Genomic DNA, 16,128 nt, shown 5'->3' with positions numbered 1-16,128 from the left:
TTTGGATCCAATATATCCGATGAAGGGCAATATCCGCGGATATTTGGATCCGAGGTATCCGATCCGAACATCCCTAATTAAGACCCAATGAGGGAACTAATTACTCCTCGAAAACGTTACTCGCACACCAGGATGTGAAAACAGAGCCCCGGCGTGATTAGCCAGTACTCAAGCCGTGCACTCAAGGTCAACCCATTTACCAACCAAGGTTAACAACGTAATTCTTCACGAAGTTTTCGACGGTTAAAAGAAGACTTATGTTTTCAGCAGAAGGAAGACATCCAGCACGTGGGCAAACATGCGTACACAAAGTGCCGAGTCACTCGTCGGCTCGTAGGCGCTAGAGTGACTGCGCCAAGTCGGGCAATAGAGTAGTGCACCGAAGAGATGGACACTATGTCGAGCACGCACTGCATCCGAGAGGATCAGCCAGGTAGCCCACGGGACGGCCTGGATACTTAAAGGTCGTGGGTTCATATCCATCTTCAGCCAGGAACTTCGATTGGTTCGTTTAATGATACGAAACAAAATTACACCTACTACCAAGACAAAAATGGTACCTACATACAGCACAAACCTTTTTGTGATAATTGTTAAAAAATGTAAATTTAAAATAATTTAAAAACATTATTAAGTACAAAATAATTTAATTAACTTCCCGATTACGACACTTCCGAGTCAATGATAACAAAACAGGAGAGAGTATTCATCATTTTTTTATTTTCATAAATTAATTATAAGCACAACTTTAAAGTAAGATTTCAAGCTCTCCCCGCGAATTGCAAAGATGATCTCTACTCGGTCTCCACACCGAGTTTGTGTCTTTAGTACTGCCAAATCATTGTAATACACGGTTTTCCAGGGGACTTTTCAGAGGCGTTTTCAGAGCATGAATGAAATAGACGATGCCATGATGCGCAGTTTAAGCTATAGGGAAAAAAGGCAACAAAAATATCACAATGAAATATCAATACGCTTAATTTGCGATGAAATTTTTCTGTGTCCTGAAGTGATAAATATGGTAGAAATACTGAAGGCATTGAGCAGCGGGAAACGGAAACTCAGGAGGTTCTCTGTCCATATCCTCTCAAAGGCTTGGAATAGTCTTAGAACCCCCTTCTAATGAACCCCCAGAAATTTACCCCCTCTCCTCACGTTCCTCCCCCGAAATATTTTGATTCAGTTGTAGAAATGAAGTGTAATGTAGAAATGAACAGAACAGCTTCAAAAAAGTTTGTGACAGTGAGTGGGCTTTATACGGAGAGGGCAGGTGCAACCCGATACATAAGACTAGAATAGACTTCAGGCATTAGATTTCGGGATGCATATAAGCGTTCGAAATGGAATAGAGGACAATGGAGAGAGAGAGAGGCAAACAAGGCAAAGAGGACTTGCTCGGAGGGGGAAGGGGACAATATTAACTAAGATCATCAGGGATGCCGACTTGCGAAAAATATTGGGGGAGGCCAAACCGGGGATCTTGCCATGGGAAATTTTATAAGTAGTGAGTTTAAAGTTTTTTTAAGCATTTTATAAGAGTCATTTGATCAACATTAGAACCCTGATAACTCGAATCTCGATATCTGGACACTCCGGGGAAAATCAACAAGCCTGTCACACTTTTTCCTCACGCCCATAACGAATTTTTGACGAGGCTCGGGCCCCCTCAGGCCCCATGGAGTCGGCGTCACTGAAGATCATGCGGTTACAGAAGTTGTGAGCGGAACACGTATTGGGGAAATTATTAAATACAGGGTTACCATAAAAGAATGGTGCGGTTTTGAAGATGATTTAAATGAAAACAGAATTACTTACAGTTTATCCTATTTATTTTTCGAATTTGACGTCTCAAACAGTTTTTTATATAATTAATAAATTTCAATACGAGCGCCTTTAGCCGCAGGGCAAGAGAGAAACCGGCGTTGACATTACAACACCTCCACAGTACAAACGCTCAACAATCGCCCACCGAATCAATTCCGCTCATCTATAACTACTAGGGATACTATATGAGGGGATTTGATTGATGGTGGGCGACTGTTGAGCGTTTGTGCAGTGGAGGGATCTATTAGCCCCCTCCTCACGAGAGGCGCCAAGGGGACCACGTTTTAACGTCCCATCCGACGGACAGGGCTGTACTTGTGAAGTGCCCAACACAAGGCACACAAGCAGGGATCGGGCAGCATCTGAAAAATCTCTGCCACCCTAACCCCACTATCTCCATGAGAATTACTGGAACATCCTTCTATGATAACCCTGTAATATATCGGTTAATCCTGTAGCAGGCACACGTAAGAAGGTGCTCGGACCATATGTTTTGACTTAAGCGTCACATTGTACGGCGACTTCACTGCCGCGCAGACCCATAGTGAATGCATCGTCCACTATGTAAAGCACAAAACTTCACCAGCAGTATTCATTCTTCAACGAACGATCGATACTTCATAGATTAGTCGTGAGTAGCCGCGAAGCGCCTTCCAATTCAAGCAAATAGTAGATACATACATGTATTGGATACTAGTTGATATAATGTATATATACATCTTAAATAATTATGCATATTAGATATACTTGAATTTAATTATAAATACTAGAAAGACATTCTACACTCCTTGACATCAAGTAGTACGAGCGGTTTAAGCACTGCCACGCGGACATTTAATAGACATGTCATATTCAGGGAATAAGATGATTTTATAAGCTATTCTAAAAATATCTTGGGACACCAAATTTATAAAACGCGTCCTTCAATCAATTAAAATTGTTAAAATTAGTAAAAGGGATAGCATGTGGTTTGTGCTCGAAACACCGCCACCCGGATAGTAATGGGAGTTCAAAAGACTGGACTGATAAAAGTGCATGTAAATTTACATGAAGCATTTTGAAACTCAACTCCACCTACAGTGGCCTGACGCAGATGTCCGTTCGCATTACGCGAACATCAGTAAATAAACAGCGAAAATCCATCTAGTTCATATTGAATCAATCATTTTTCTTTGTGATAAGAACAAGTATGATAAGAACAAGTTCTTAATGCCAGCAACAAAAGTGTCACTAAATTGCTGAACGTGCTGGGATGGACCTCACTAGGACAGAGAAGATAAATAAATGGGATTTGCGCATTCTTTCGCACACTTACGGGGGAAAATTCATGGGGTAACTACGAAATAAGATTGAAAACCCCTGCTATATAGGTAGAAAAGATCACCAATACAAGATTAAATGCTGGCCTCAAAGGACTAACGCAAAAAAGTTCTCGTACCTCCACAGGACGATTAATGAACGGAATAAACTCCCCGCAGAACTGTTTCAGCCCTATCCTAGCAACAAAAATATTTTCAAGAAGAGGTATAAAAAATGTATCTAGAAAAATTAATTCCACTGCTATTATAAATTTTCACTGATCTAGTTTCATTTTGGTGAAGGAATTTCAATTATTAATTTTAATTACATAACTGTTACCACCTGGCAAATAGCCAAATGGTAACTTGTACAATCATATAATATAGTAATAAAAAGTTAGACCTAAGGTAAGCAATTTTAACACATCGATTCTTGGCGGCGCAGGTGGCTTCTCAGACCACCGAGAGGCATGTCCTCACGGCCACTGAATTTCCCTCCTTAATCGGCAACACTTGATAGGCATGGCCTGTTGAGGTGTGGTATTCATATTTTATTGTCCGACAACTTTTACCTACCGCTTAGCTCCTTTGTTCGAGCATCCTCGGGGCTAAGTGCAACAACATTACTGTGAAGCAACATTAATGAAATCACATACATCACAATCACATCACAAAAAATACCTACAACCCATCAAAACCTATGGTTTGACACGTTGGTTGTCATGATGGCCCGACATTTAACTCTATGACCTTTGACCCCCATTGTGACCCTCCGAGGTCAAAAAATCAACAATACGGATCTATTAACTGCCTTACCGACTTTGGCACCCTTCAAAACCCATGGTTTGACTCGTTGGTTGTCACGATGGCCCGACGTTTAACTCTATGACCTTTGACCCCCATTGTGACCCTCGGAGGTCAATTAGTGGATAATACGGGTATTTGGACTACACCAATGACTTGGGCACCCTATAAAACCCATGGATCGACACCTTTGTTGGTATGCTATTCTTTTTGCCACCCTTATGACCTTGACGGTGACTTTACTGGGTCAACGGTTGAATTTTCTTAAATAAAAGTGTTGTTTTCGGGTTTTTCGTGCCCGAAAACCTAAGAATTGACATCTTGGTCAATGAAATTCAGACTTTTTTCTATCTCGATTTTTTTAACATTGAAACTCCAAAAGGCAAATTCAAATTTTTGGTTTGGACCCACATTGTGAGGTCAAAAGGTCAAAATTGTAAAAATTATGCTTACACTCAGAAAAACTTAGGACCTTTACTCATAAGTATGCCAATTTTCATGAATATTGCTCGATGCGAAGTTACTATAATTACAGGTCCAAAATGACACACGACCCTTGGGACAGTCTGTACATCTCACAATCAGTGCTATCCTCATTCGAGCGTATTAAATTCAGTTGAAATAAAATTTTCAAGATATAAGCAATATGAAAACAAATGATATCGTCGTGGGTAACATATGAGATCCATCAAATGGCCTCAAATTTTGCCATTTCAATCTTGGCCTCACGCGCTGATAATCTCTTGTTTATATTTACTCTAAAGGGAAGGATACATTTAATAAAGTCCGTATAGAACAACCTACTTCGCGAATTCGTGACTTAATGAAAAAACGCTACCGTCAGCCAAACAACCCTCCTTTCACTAAGGATAAGGCGCAGTGCATTCACCGAACATTGACCGCGAAAGTCAATGGTCATTATCGTGTTTCGATTCCTTGCCCAGGAATATTTATACCATGGCAATTTATGAGAATTTCACCGCTATTCTAATGGCCAAATAAAAATATTTCACATTATCAAAGGATGTTTTTCAAAAATAAGAATAGGGAACTAAGATCATTAAAAAGTGTTTCTTTCTCACTTTAAATACGTAGTTTTCCAAAAAAATATCAACTGAAACATATTTTAGATCATACTTTTAGTTTGGGGTCATTTCAGTAATAGCGTCCCGTCGCCGTAATTTTTCCCCAGGTCAGTAAAATGCCAGTTTTTCCTTTGGCTCTACTCTGAGGATCCCTATAAAGTTTACAATAGTAAGTTTCAGTATAATTCTTCGGTTTTCTTTGTTTTTTTATGATTTCCCCTTCCTCGCGGAGACTATTTTGCTGTTTACATGAAGAACTAAAGCAAGGCCCGTTGCCAACTGCGTCATTGATCTTTTTTCTGTAAGCAATCTCAAGTCTTGTCTTTAAAATGTCAAGCCCTCCGAATTATCCACATGACTTTGTAATCTTGCTTCACAACGCATTTTTGGCTACTCGGCATTTCGCATCAACACGGCCGAACCTAAAATTTCAACATTCTGGCAAGAAGATTGTTTCACTACGGAGATGTTTGGTAGCAAAAGAGAGTCGATGTAAAAATATCGTCACTATATTTAAATGTTTCTCTAGGTCAGTTAGAAGGCATCTTCCACTTCTTATGCGCAACTGACTGTTATGCAATCAGTATTTTTCCTAGGAATTCTGAAGAACCCTTTGAGACGATATCAACAAACATTCTCCCATGAGGTCCCGATCGACGAATGTAATACTTGACCTAATGACAATTTTAAAAAGCCTACGATTTTCCAAACAACTAATGAAATATTCCCATTTCATTTTGAGGCATATAATATATCCGCATGTAAAAAAAATCGAAGACAGGGAACATATGACAAATGTACATTTTTAAAGTTAAATTTTTTGACAAATATAAAATCAACAAATATACAGGGTTATCATAAAATAATGGTGCGGTTTTGAAGACGGTGTAAAGGAAAACAGAATTACTTACAGTTTGTGTTTTCTATTGCCGAATTTGTCGTCTCAAATTGTTCCCATAGATTATTAATTTCAATATGTGCGCTCTTAGTCGCTCGCTAAATGTCCAAACGATACTCAACCTCTATCCAAACATTAGTTAACATTTAATAGTTATTGGCTGACATTGCTTCATTAATGCTGTTCACTAAGTGGTTTAAGTCACGAATTTTTTTGTCTATAAAAAACGATTTGATGTTCCCCCACAAGAAAAAATTGCCTTGAAATTTCTCTACCATATGCCTAAGAATTACTGAAACCGAACCATTCTTTTGTGATAACCATATATTTTTCACAAATGGATAAATTCAGAATAGTATTAAAAAAACACCTTCAGAATTAACAACGAAGATAACCGATTCGACTAGAATTTTCGATGCCAGTACTGCATTCCGTAGGTCCACATACGAGGACCTCCGATTGCGGGAAAATGAAGGCGGGTATCGAGTGCATAGTTTTATAAGGCCTCTTAGAGGGTCAATTTTTAACTCTGCTCAATTTTTAGTGAAAGCATTGATATCACGGGTAAATATGTTGAGAATCCTAAATCGGAACGCTACAAAATTCAAGATACAAGCAAACTCAAAAACTGAAAAACTTTCCATAGAGTGGCACATAGAGGTCGCAGCCTCTCCTTGAGCCGAATTCATCCTGACGTTGATTCCTTCCGGCTGCTACCGCGTAGTGGATGACAACCTCCACCCACCATTTCTCTACTTAATTACTCAAAACATTGCAGGAATTTTCACAGTTATTATGGAGTACATACTCGGTGTGAAGGACGCGATGTTTTCGAAAGTTTTCGCCATTATTTCTCAATTCCGAAAACTTCTGATTCATCCAATGTTTGCAAGGCTTATGGATAAAAACGGAAAAAGATACGTAAAAGGTAATGGGGTCATTTTTGGGCCTCAGAACCGGTGGTGAACCAGAACTGTTTATCAGTATATTTACATGCCAAGTTTCAAGTCCTAAAACATACAAGAGACAAATTTGGACTGTCCAGCACTCTCCGACTCTGTGATAGCAATGGAAACGAAACCCTTGGGTCGGGTTCGCGGGATACACTCCTGGGGCGAGGACTATAAGCGATTAGCTTTTCTCCTCTGCCCCCAGAAGGGGAAGGACGGGACGGAACAAGGAAAGGAGGCGCCGCCGCGATAGGAGCCCGACGACGCCTCCAAGGAAAGGACGGGGAAGGAAGGGAGGGACGAGGAATCCTGCACCGTCACAAGGCGGGTAGGTCCTACTATCAGCGAAACCATGCATACGCAATTGATATTCTAACGACCTTGGAGGATTATTCTATGAGGAAGAATAATCCAACGATCAAATCGTTAGATACTCTGTGATAGCAGTTGAGCCGCTAGGTACACACTACACACGAGTATTTAGGAATTTCCGATTCATTACCTTCTGAAGTGGGCGTGGATTTCCTTTCGCCAATCAGAAGTGGACACACAAGCCTCGGGTTTGCAAAAAATTAATGGCGAAATCGGGAGTCAATGTATTTTGGGAAACTGGATTACAACAGTTTAAACACTTGAAAATTTATTTCAATTTTTCAATTTAACTTATTAATATGATTATTTATACTTCTTAAAAAAGGAAGCGTTTGAAAATATTTCTAGCTTAATTAGAACATGAGATATACACCAAAAAACATACGACAATTAAAAAAAAAGAATTAACAAAGAGCCCCATTATAATATTTTAGTCAAGGTTTTTCAAACATAATACATAACAAACAAGCACCATATGAACCAATTTTAAATGGTTGGAGCAGGTGCTCGTTTTTTTGACGCGAACGAACAATGGACTACGAATTGCCCTTACGGCGAAATTGTTGGAGAGAAAAGTTTAAGCAACAAACACAAATATAGGTTAATAATTAAAAGAGATGACGAGCATAACCCTTTATTTACTTAAGACATGTGTTTTCCAAAAAAAAAAAAGGTCCTGGATTATAGAAATGGTCTTATGAGTTTAAATTTTCTTAATTTGCGTATAAATAAAGTTAATCATGCAGATAAATGGGATATCTCAATTTTATAATGATTATGAGGCTACGTTCACAGTGGCGTAGCCAAAGGGGGGTTCAGGGGGCCCGGACCCTCCCCCCCCCCCTCCCCCGAAATATAAAAACTCAATAATTTTTCTTCATAAAAGAAAACAAAATATTAAAAACTCATGAATTTACCAAATATTTCTTTAACAAATGAAGTTTTTCCGATTATGAAAAGTGTTAAAATTAGTTTAAAACCCGATACTTAATATCCCATTTTCCAAAAATTTTCCCCCTGGTTTGGACCCCGCCCCCTAACGAAATTCCTGGCCACGCCCCTTTACGTTCATCTTCCGCTGGAAGAGTTTTTTCATCGGCTGAGTAGAGACACACAGGAAAAAATGTCAAATAGTCTCGCGAGCGAAGAATGGACAGAGAAGGAAAAAAGACAAATATGAGAAAGGCCATGAATTAACCATAAATCGTCTCAAGAGAGGGAATTTCCTTTCCAAGGATAAATATCAGGATACTGAATAAGGAGAAACAACATAGACGTTTACTCAACAAAGAAAGTTCATTCAACTTCACGATGACGATCACTTTTTCTGTAGCCTAACGCGTGGAATAAACTGCAATCTGTACATTAAGGTTCTTTATCTTTATGGCGGCTCTCGAAATATTAAATTAAAGCTCGTGGGGCTTAACGCCTGACTTACCTAGAACGAGGCAATAATTCATTGGACGGATCTCAACACGAGAGAGATGTTTTTTCTGTCATAAGAAAAGCTTTTTCACCTAGAACCGTTTTCAACTAGTATAAAAGCCATGAAGTCTCAGAACCGCAGCCACCACGATTCATGCTACGGCTGATTGGACATATTACATTATTACAACTTAATAATGATGCTTAATGGCATTTCATTACTGGATCAAAAAATTACCAGACAATTTGAAATGGCTTAGATATCTCTACTACATTCTGGCAATTGTAACTGATCATTTGGTCTTGTAAAAGTCATCCAATCAGTGAAGATCTTAGATGTCTCTCTGCTGAGGTGGGGTCAGTTACCGGCGGGACCACTCATGAAACAAAAATGGCAACTTTCCTTTGTATCAGATGGTTGTGTGAACATTGCTTAGTTTTCATTGATTTATTGATCATAAGAGAAGATTTCATTAGCATCTTGTTGACACGTTCATTGAATTGCAGAAGAAATCAACTTTTCATACTTCTGCTACCTAAACAAGACTGCTTTTACAATCCGAATAACATCCACTGCAGACACCGACCTTTGGAATGGGATATCTATTTGCTTTTACAATAATATAATGTAATTTCTTCGCATCACCTAATGAGGTAGCTCTATTCTTTATTCATATTTATAGGTTTACCGTGGATAACCCTTGCATAAGGATTTTCTTCTTTGCGTTTTCATAATTATTAATGCACTCCCTTCCGATGGAATGCATATCATCGTAAGTACTCTCAGAGATTAGTATTGCGTCTTACATGGTTTCGTTGGCATCGTAAATATTAATATAAAACATATACTTTTTATAACTACTTAGCGTCATTGAACAAGCAGAGCGACGTAGCACAGGAAATTTATTTGAAGAAATGGAAATAGTGTATAAAAGCGTTTCAGGCTTAATTTTGTGGAATAATGCTGTATCCATGATTAAAACACAATTGGTAATTTCCACACTATTTTATTTAATAAATGAATGGAAATAGTGTTCCTTAAAGGCGATTTACGTTGATATAAAACATAAGCTACATAGCCAACAGATTCATCATATTCTAGAAATTTGTTGCATGTTTTATGTTGTAGAGGAAAGCAACTTTTGTGTCCTTCAGCCACCACGATATGCCTGCATTCACACTGCAATTAATACACACCACATAAAACGGCCAGGGTATGTGAAGTTGGACAGGAGATGGATACCGAAACGGTTTCCATATCACATCCCAGCCTATACTCGACTGTCTACAGGACGAATACATAACAATCAATTTAAAATCAAATCGATGGATATTCTTCGAGGATATATCATTGATTGGGACCAAATCATCTTCCCCTCTAATTTGCTTCAATCGTGAGTATCACTTGACTCACTCCGTGAGGGTCAGATTGGGATAAACGGACTGTACAGTGGACTGGAAGAAAGTGGATCCAATTCTCCAGACGTCTCCTCCGCAAAAACGCGCATTCGAACATCCTCGGAGTGAATTTAAAAAACGGGATATTTGGCAACTGCCATTAAGATTGATATGGTAAAATCCGAGGTCACGCGATGGGCATGATTGGCTGATTCTGACAATAATATTTGTTCACAATTTGTTTACTTCGAATGTAAATTCAATCGTTATCACATATATTATTACAGAACGGTATTTTGCTGTAACTCTGTATTTGCTCCGTCAATACTACCCCTACAGTGATAAAAGATGTATAATTTTAAACGAAAAATACAATCTCCATCTCAAATATATGTGAGTGATATGTGAGGTATCATTTTTAACCGTGAATCACCGGCTTTGACGAAAAATGCAATCTCAATCTAAAATTCCACTCTTTACCCATTCACTTAACTTTAAAGCTCCGATTTTTCCACGTCCGTTACTCGCTCGAGGTATATCAACTCCACATATTTTTTTTAATTCTAAACTTCAAGAAAAGGTTTTAAAACCCGTTAAATCTATAACTAAACCAAAGAAACGTAATATAAGCTGGCAAAAATATTTAAGATGAAGAAAGTGGAAGCATGAAGAAAGTTAAACGTTCCCTAAAAGAGACATTGTGTGTAAGGAACTTAAAATATAACGTGTACCACGAATAAATAAAAATATCGCGTTGAAAGTATTCAAGAATAATCATCAACGGGAAATGACAACAAAAAATTAAAATATGTCGTACGAAATGCACATAGTGTTTGTAAATGGGTGAATGATATAACATCATTATGTATAAGAGTGAGAGTTTATAATGAAATTGTTAGAAAGTACTTTATGATACACCTTCTACTCTATTGAAAACCCAATTAACCCTTTTCTCAACAAACTTATTCCCTAACAGTGTGAATGTACGAAATTTTTGCACGGGTTACCTTGTATTTACTATTCACAAAAGATAAGTTTAAGGAGTTTTATTACATCAACTCGCTCGCTCTACCCCCCAGACTCCCTCGGAATAGGCCCATGGTTTCTTCTGGTCACTGACAGATTTGCAATTTTTGTTGAAACCTATAAAGCAACACCGTATCTCCCTCCTTTGTTGAGATAATAATTAAGGAAATAGTAAAATTAATCAATTAGGCTAAATTTTATGGTGCTCCGATAGGTTTGACTATTGATTTGTCGATGTATCCCGCGATATAGAAATTCTAAAAATCACATTTTTGATAAATCGATCTATACCAAACGAAAAAGTAGTGGCATAGAGGCAGTAGGTAACACTGTAATAGAAAAAAAATTTAGTGTTTCGACAATTTTTCGTAAGGATTCAGACGATTTTAGAGGGCGTATAGTCTATATGACTTTTGGTCGTATCTCCTCTCGTTCACCCCAAACAATGTTATGAATCAATCATTCAGTGGTCGGAAGTTGGTCTTATAGTACTTGAGTGACCTTCCAATTTTCAGGGTACATTTTAATTGCAAGGTATAAGTGCACTGAGATGGGATTTTTACTCGAGTCAGATTTGTATATTGTTAATACCCCATTCAAGTTCACGCAAGTGATTCATCCGATGACTACATCTGCCGCAAGGAAGAGTTAACTATATGATTCATTAGTATTTCCTTAGTTAACGCTTTCATTTTTAATACTAAAATTGATGATGGGGTTTCAATTCCGGCCACTGATTTTGGCTACAGCGCAGCCATATTGATCACTATTTTTTATTTACTCTGAGGTAACAGCTTTAGTTAACAACTGCTTCGAGTGACCCGTCTTCATTTCCCTTTTTACTAGATAAGGATTTTGACTCCCCAACCCCAAATTAGGCACCATTTTACGATCAAGTATATCTCAAAATATACTTTGAAAATATAGATACATAAATCATCGCATTCCAATCGAAGGTTTACAACTTACCTAATATTCTCCGTGTACTAGATCGACACGCTGAGTAACTGGAAGTGGCCGAATCTATTTCCAAAGCGTCGAATTGCATTCCTTCGAAGCATGAAGCTACACATTCCGGCGGTGAGGTAGTATGGATCACGATAACATCACCCGTCTGGAGCATCAAGGAGACGGACATAATGCAATATTTGTCAAAGGCCCTGAAAAATATTAACATTGATAAAATTACCAGTATAACCCGAGTAATTCGCACAAGAGGTAAGGAAATGGGGTGGACTTTTTTAGCTGATCAGATCTGTAAAGTATCATTAGCAACAAAACAAGAACAATGACTGGAATTTCGCATGTAGGTAATTCCATAAAAATAATAAACGTAGGTCTGCGATTTTCAAGTCCAACCTGCAAGACTAAAAAAAGGAAGAACGCACCCACCCACAGTGACGCCAAACCAAGCACCGAGCTCAACCCTCACCTCCCCCTACCTAACAACACCCGGAAATTTCCCAACCCATCCTATTTTTTTTGCTATGTATACTGGTAAATTTACCTGTAACTCTTCCCTTTGATAATGTTACATAGTAACGAAACCATGGTCGGTTACAATAAATTACGAGGGGGAAATAGCCAAGTTTTTATTTCTTCTATTCATACGATAAATGAATTCCACGAAGTTACGCCCGCTACTAATAATTAAATTTATGGATAATTTTTACGGTTGTTTTCAATGAGATGATTCTCAGAAATATGTTTTTCTAGCTGTAAATCGTCCCCGAAACGAGTTTATGATTAATATTCCGCAACATTAATTCCGTCAGATACATCAACTATAAAAAATATAATGAGAGTCCGATGGTGGTTCCAAGTCCGCATGACTATGCAGAACAATTTCTTGTGGAAATAGGGATAATGTGATGAAACACCAACTCGTATTAGTGTAGTTCAGGCATATAATGTAAAGGATTAATAACGCTGATATTCACGCGTTTTAGACCAGATGATGCTAATTCTGGACGACTCTACAATCGGATACGACAATTATAGAGCTAAAAAGGTAGCTAAAAAATTAATTACCGACTTAATGACGTAACCCAGTGATTATAAAATCATTCCCTGAAGCTTATTTGAATGATTTTGGATTTGAAATCGGTGAATGGTAAAAAAATATAACTTTTAGGTTTCTTCAAAGGTTTTGGACAAAATAAACGTCAAAAGTTTATGTAACTCCATATAAGGCCACCGTAATTAATATATTTTTGATATGGAATTTGCGCATAGCGGGAAAAGAGGGATACGTATTTAAAAGTTTATCGAGGCCGGAAGGATTGGATTAAATGCACATTGTCATTGGATTATATGCATCAATTTCTCGCTTTTGGGAAAATTCCCCAAATAAACCACTCAATTGTAATATGATTGAGCTTTTTCGCCATTATATTCAATTTCATACTCATAGATACGAAATTTGTGTTTTAACACGCAGGCTAACCGAGCGTAAACACCAGGTAATGAGCGAAGAAGTTCAACGCACTCAGCTCATAATTTGTACGCTAAGAACCCTTGCATTATTTAAAAAGAGACTGAATAATGTTTCAGAAAACATATTTCGCCACACATTTGTCGGCTCACAAGTACCATCGCAGCTACCTCAACGCAATAAAAAGGACGTAAAAACATCCGTAGCACGTAAAAACACAGTGGAGTCTAGATGGACGAGTGGGCGTAGCGAATGGGACAAGAAAGTGAAGCTCATAAAAATACCTCCAAATGTGCGTCTACCCGCTAGTTTTGCGGCGGTAATTTCGGGAAATATTCCTTTGAACCCATTTCCTAATTATCTCGCCCCGAGAGCCGAGTTATGTAGGCCGGTAAATAGGCGAATTACTCCATCTAATTTCTATTTTCCAATAATATACAGAAAATGCATTTCTTATACCTTGTTAGTCACCTCACCCAGGAGGAGGCCCGGTGGCTTATTGAGTAGAGCACTTATCAACTAATCGACTTATTTCAAATTCCGGGCATTGCCTTTGTACACTTATTTTAAGTGTTTCATTTCAAAGGTTGATTTCGATAGGTGACGGTAGAGCTCAACCCTGATTAAGCCGCAGGCGTATCTAACAAGCAGTCAGGATAGGGCGGGAAGTTCTTTTCCCTTGGAATTACGCATTTCGATTATTTTTATTAACGGGTAAACAAAGGCTTCACCCAAGATTTGAACCCGTGACCCATTGGTCAGAAGCCAAGCGCTGCCGGGGCAATGCTGAGACTTCGAGCCCTACCCCGCCTCACCTATCCTTACCAAACTTCGATTTGAAGCACTTACAATAGTAAGGGATAAGTATCTCAGAGATCGTGAATGAACTGCGTCAGTGCTTAGTTACACCGTAGCCTACGTTATTCATAAGGCCGTCCAACGTGAGCTGGAAACGGGCAGAATGAGCATGTCTGGAGTTAGTTCCAGTTGTCGCCGCTGGCGCTGTTTTGAGAACAAAATTCGTATGGGAATGAATGGCGAACATTTGAAACAGACGCGATTTTTGTCAAAATTAGTTCTCTTTTCGTGATTATGCTAACATTTACCATATTTATTTAATTTTGGCCTTTATTTTTTGGTATTTTTCACGGAATAATGTTTTCAAAATTATAGGCATTTCCGACAAAGTGATATTTTCCTAAACGCAGGTCCTGTTGCAGTGTTCGTTTCTTTTTTAGCATAATTGTCCAGAAGTGGCCTAAATTTTTTTTTGTAATATTACACGAAGCAATACCGGGTTTGTGCATTGCTTACAAGCAAATTCCTTCAGAAATCTTGGTAAAATGAATGTCAGTAATTGCTCTTCAAGTAGCTGGCGTTGCAGAAAGAGTATTGCCCGAATATAAAATTTTGCTGTCAAGTTTGCGCACTGCTTACACTGAGAAATATATAAAGTTTTTGCTAGGATAACGATCTATCTATGATCTATTCAAATGGTTCACTAATAACAGTGAGGGAGCACTTCTTTGACATGCGGCGAGAGGTTCCAGACACCCTATACATTCAGTTCTCTCCTCTGCGATTCGGACTAGGTAACCCGCCACGAAAGCTATTGCAGCTTCTCTCATATATATTTCATATATATAAGCGATGATCACTTGGGGAAATTTGTTAATAATAATTAATTAACTATCAAATAATTAATCTGTCGACAAACACGTTTTCAGTAACCTTACCTGGAATAGGTCTACTTAATATCTCGAGAGGATCTTCCGGTTCCGTTGCAGGAGTTTCATGGCCCTTAGAAATGCTATTGAGTTTCCTGATAGGCAACAGTGATTTGCCATCTCCAGAGTCATTTACTCTATCGCAGAGAGGTAGACAGTTTTAAATTCAAGTTCTTGGCATGTTTTCACTGTTTTCCTGCTGTCGGTAGAGTAACTTGACGTAGTCACTGGAAACGTTTACTCCGTCAATGTCAGTCTACGGTCAAGAAACTGATTTCTCATGTTCTCAAGGGTGTGACTAAAATCGTAGCTAAGGAATAGAGGCCGAAATGGGGCCACAAGGCGCGCAATGGAATACTGTCTTCTGAATGAACGCAAATGAATCCTTTCTTCCACTCATCAATTCGAACGTACTGGTGTTTACTCTTTAGCCATCTGTGAAAATTCCCACAAAAAATGTAATTTAACTAGTTTAATAGAGGAACACGTTTTGCTCAATTCCACCCAGTTTTATTACAATTTTACGCTGTTTCTTGCGGAAAAAAATTACGTGATACTTGCCAGGACCCCCCTCCCCTCCACGTGAGATTGGGTGAGAATCGGTTCGATCCCCTTGCCCCTGAACGATTCACGCAATCAATGAGTACCCCTTACACATAGAGTGGTACGCATAGGCGGATCCAGGGGGACACAGGGGCACGTGCCCCCCCAGATCCTTTAAAATATGCTAGATTTTTAATACGGTCCCAATATCATTTCGTTTGTTTTGTATGACGAGGTATCCTTGTGCCCCTTGAACAAAATCCTGGATACGGCCTTGCTTGTGCCCCTCCCAGAAAGAAATCCTGGATCCGCCCCTGAATTGGTACGACAGTTTACATAACAAA

General features: G+C 38.6%; 2 protein-coding genes across 8 annotated transcripts in view; one reads left to right on the top strand and one right to left on the bottom strand.

The window, feature by feature from the left end:
- LOC124160538 (dual specificity protein phosphatase 14-like) overlaps positions 1–16,128 on the bottom strand; it is a 204,822-nt gene that overhangs the window by 151,462 nt on the left and 37,232 nt on the right. For 4 of the 6 annotated variants that reach the window (XR_006865185.1, XR_006865181.1, XR_006865182.1 and 1 more), the window contains one exon: positions 12,050–12,240. The exons of 1 other annotated variant lie outside the window; for it this stretch is intronic. The gene's annotated coding sequence lies outside the window, so the exon portion shown is untranslated. The remainder of the gene's footprint in view (positions 1–12,049; positions 12,241–16,128) is intronic. One more of the 6 variants, XR_006865183.1, reaches the window with a different exon arrangement.
- Positions 1–16,128, top strand: part of LOC124160536 — a 79,267-nt gene that overhangs the window by 34,219 nt on the left and 28,920 nt on the right. The window lies entirely within an intron of this gene.

The sequence above is a fragment of the Ischnura elegans genome, chromosome 6 (assembly GCF_921293095.1).
Source record: "Ischnura elegans chromosome 6, ioIscEleg1.1, whole genome shotgun sequence".
Taxonomy (NCBI): domain Eukaryota; kingdom Metazoa; phylum Arthropoda; class Insecta; order Odonata; family Coenagrionidae; genus Ischnura; species Ischnura elegans.
Note: the sequence above shows the minus strand (reverse complement) of the source record. Positions and strands in the feature narration are given on the sequence as shown.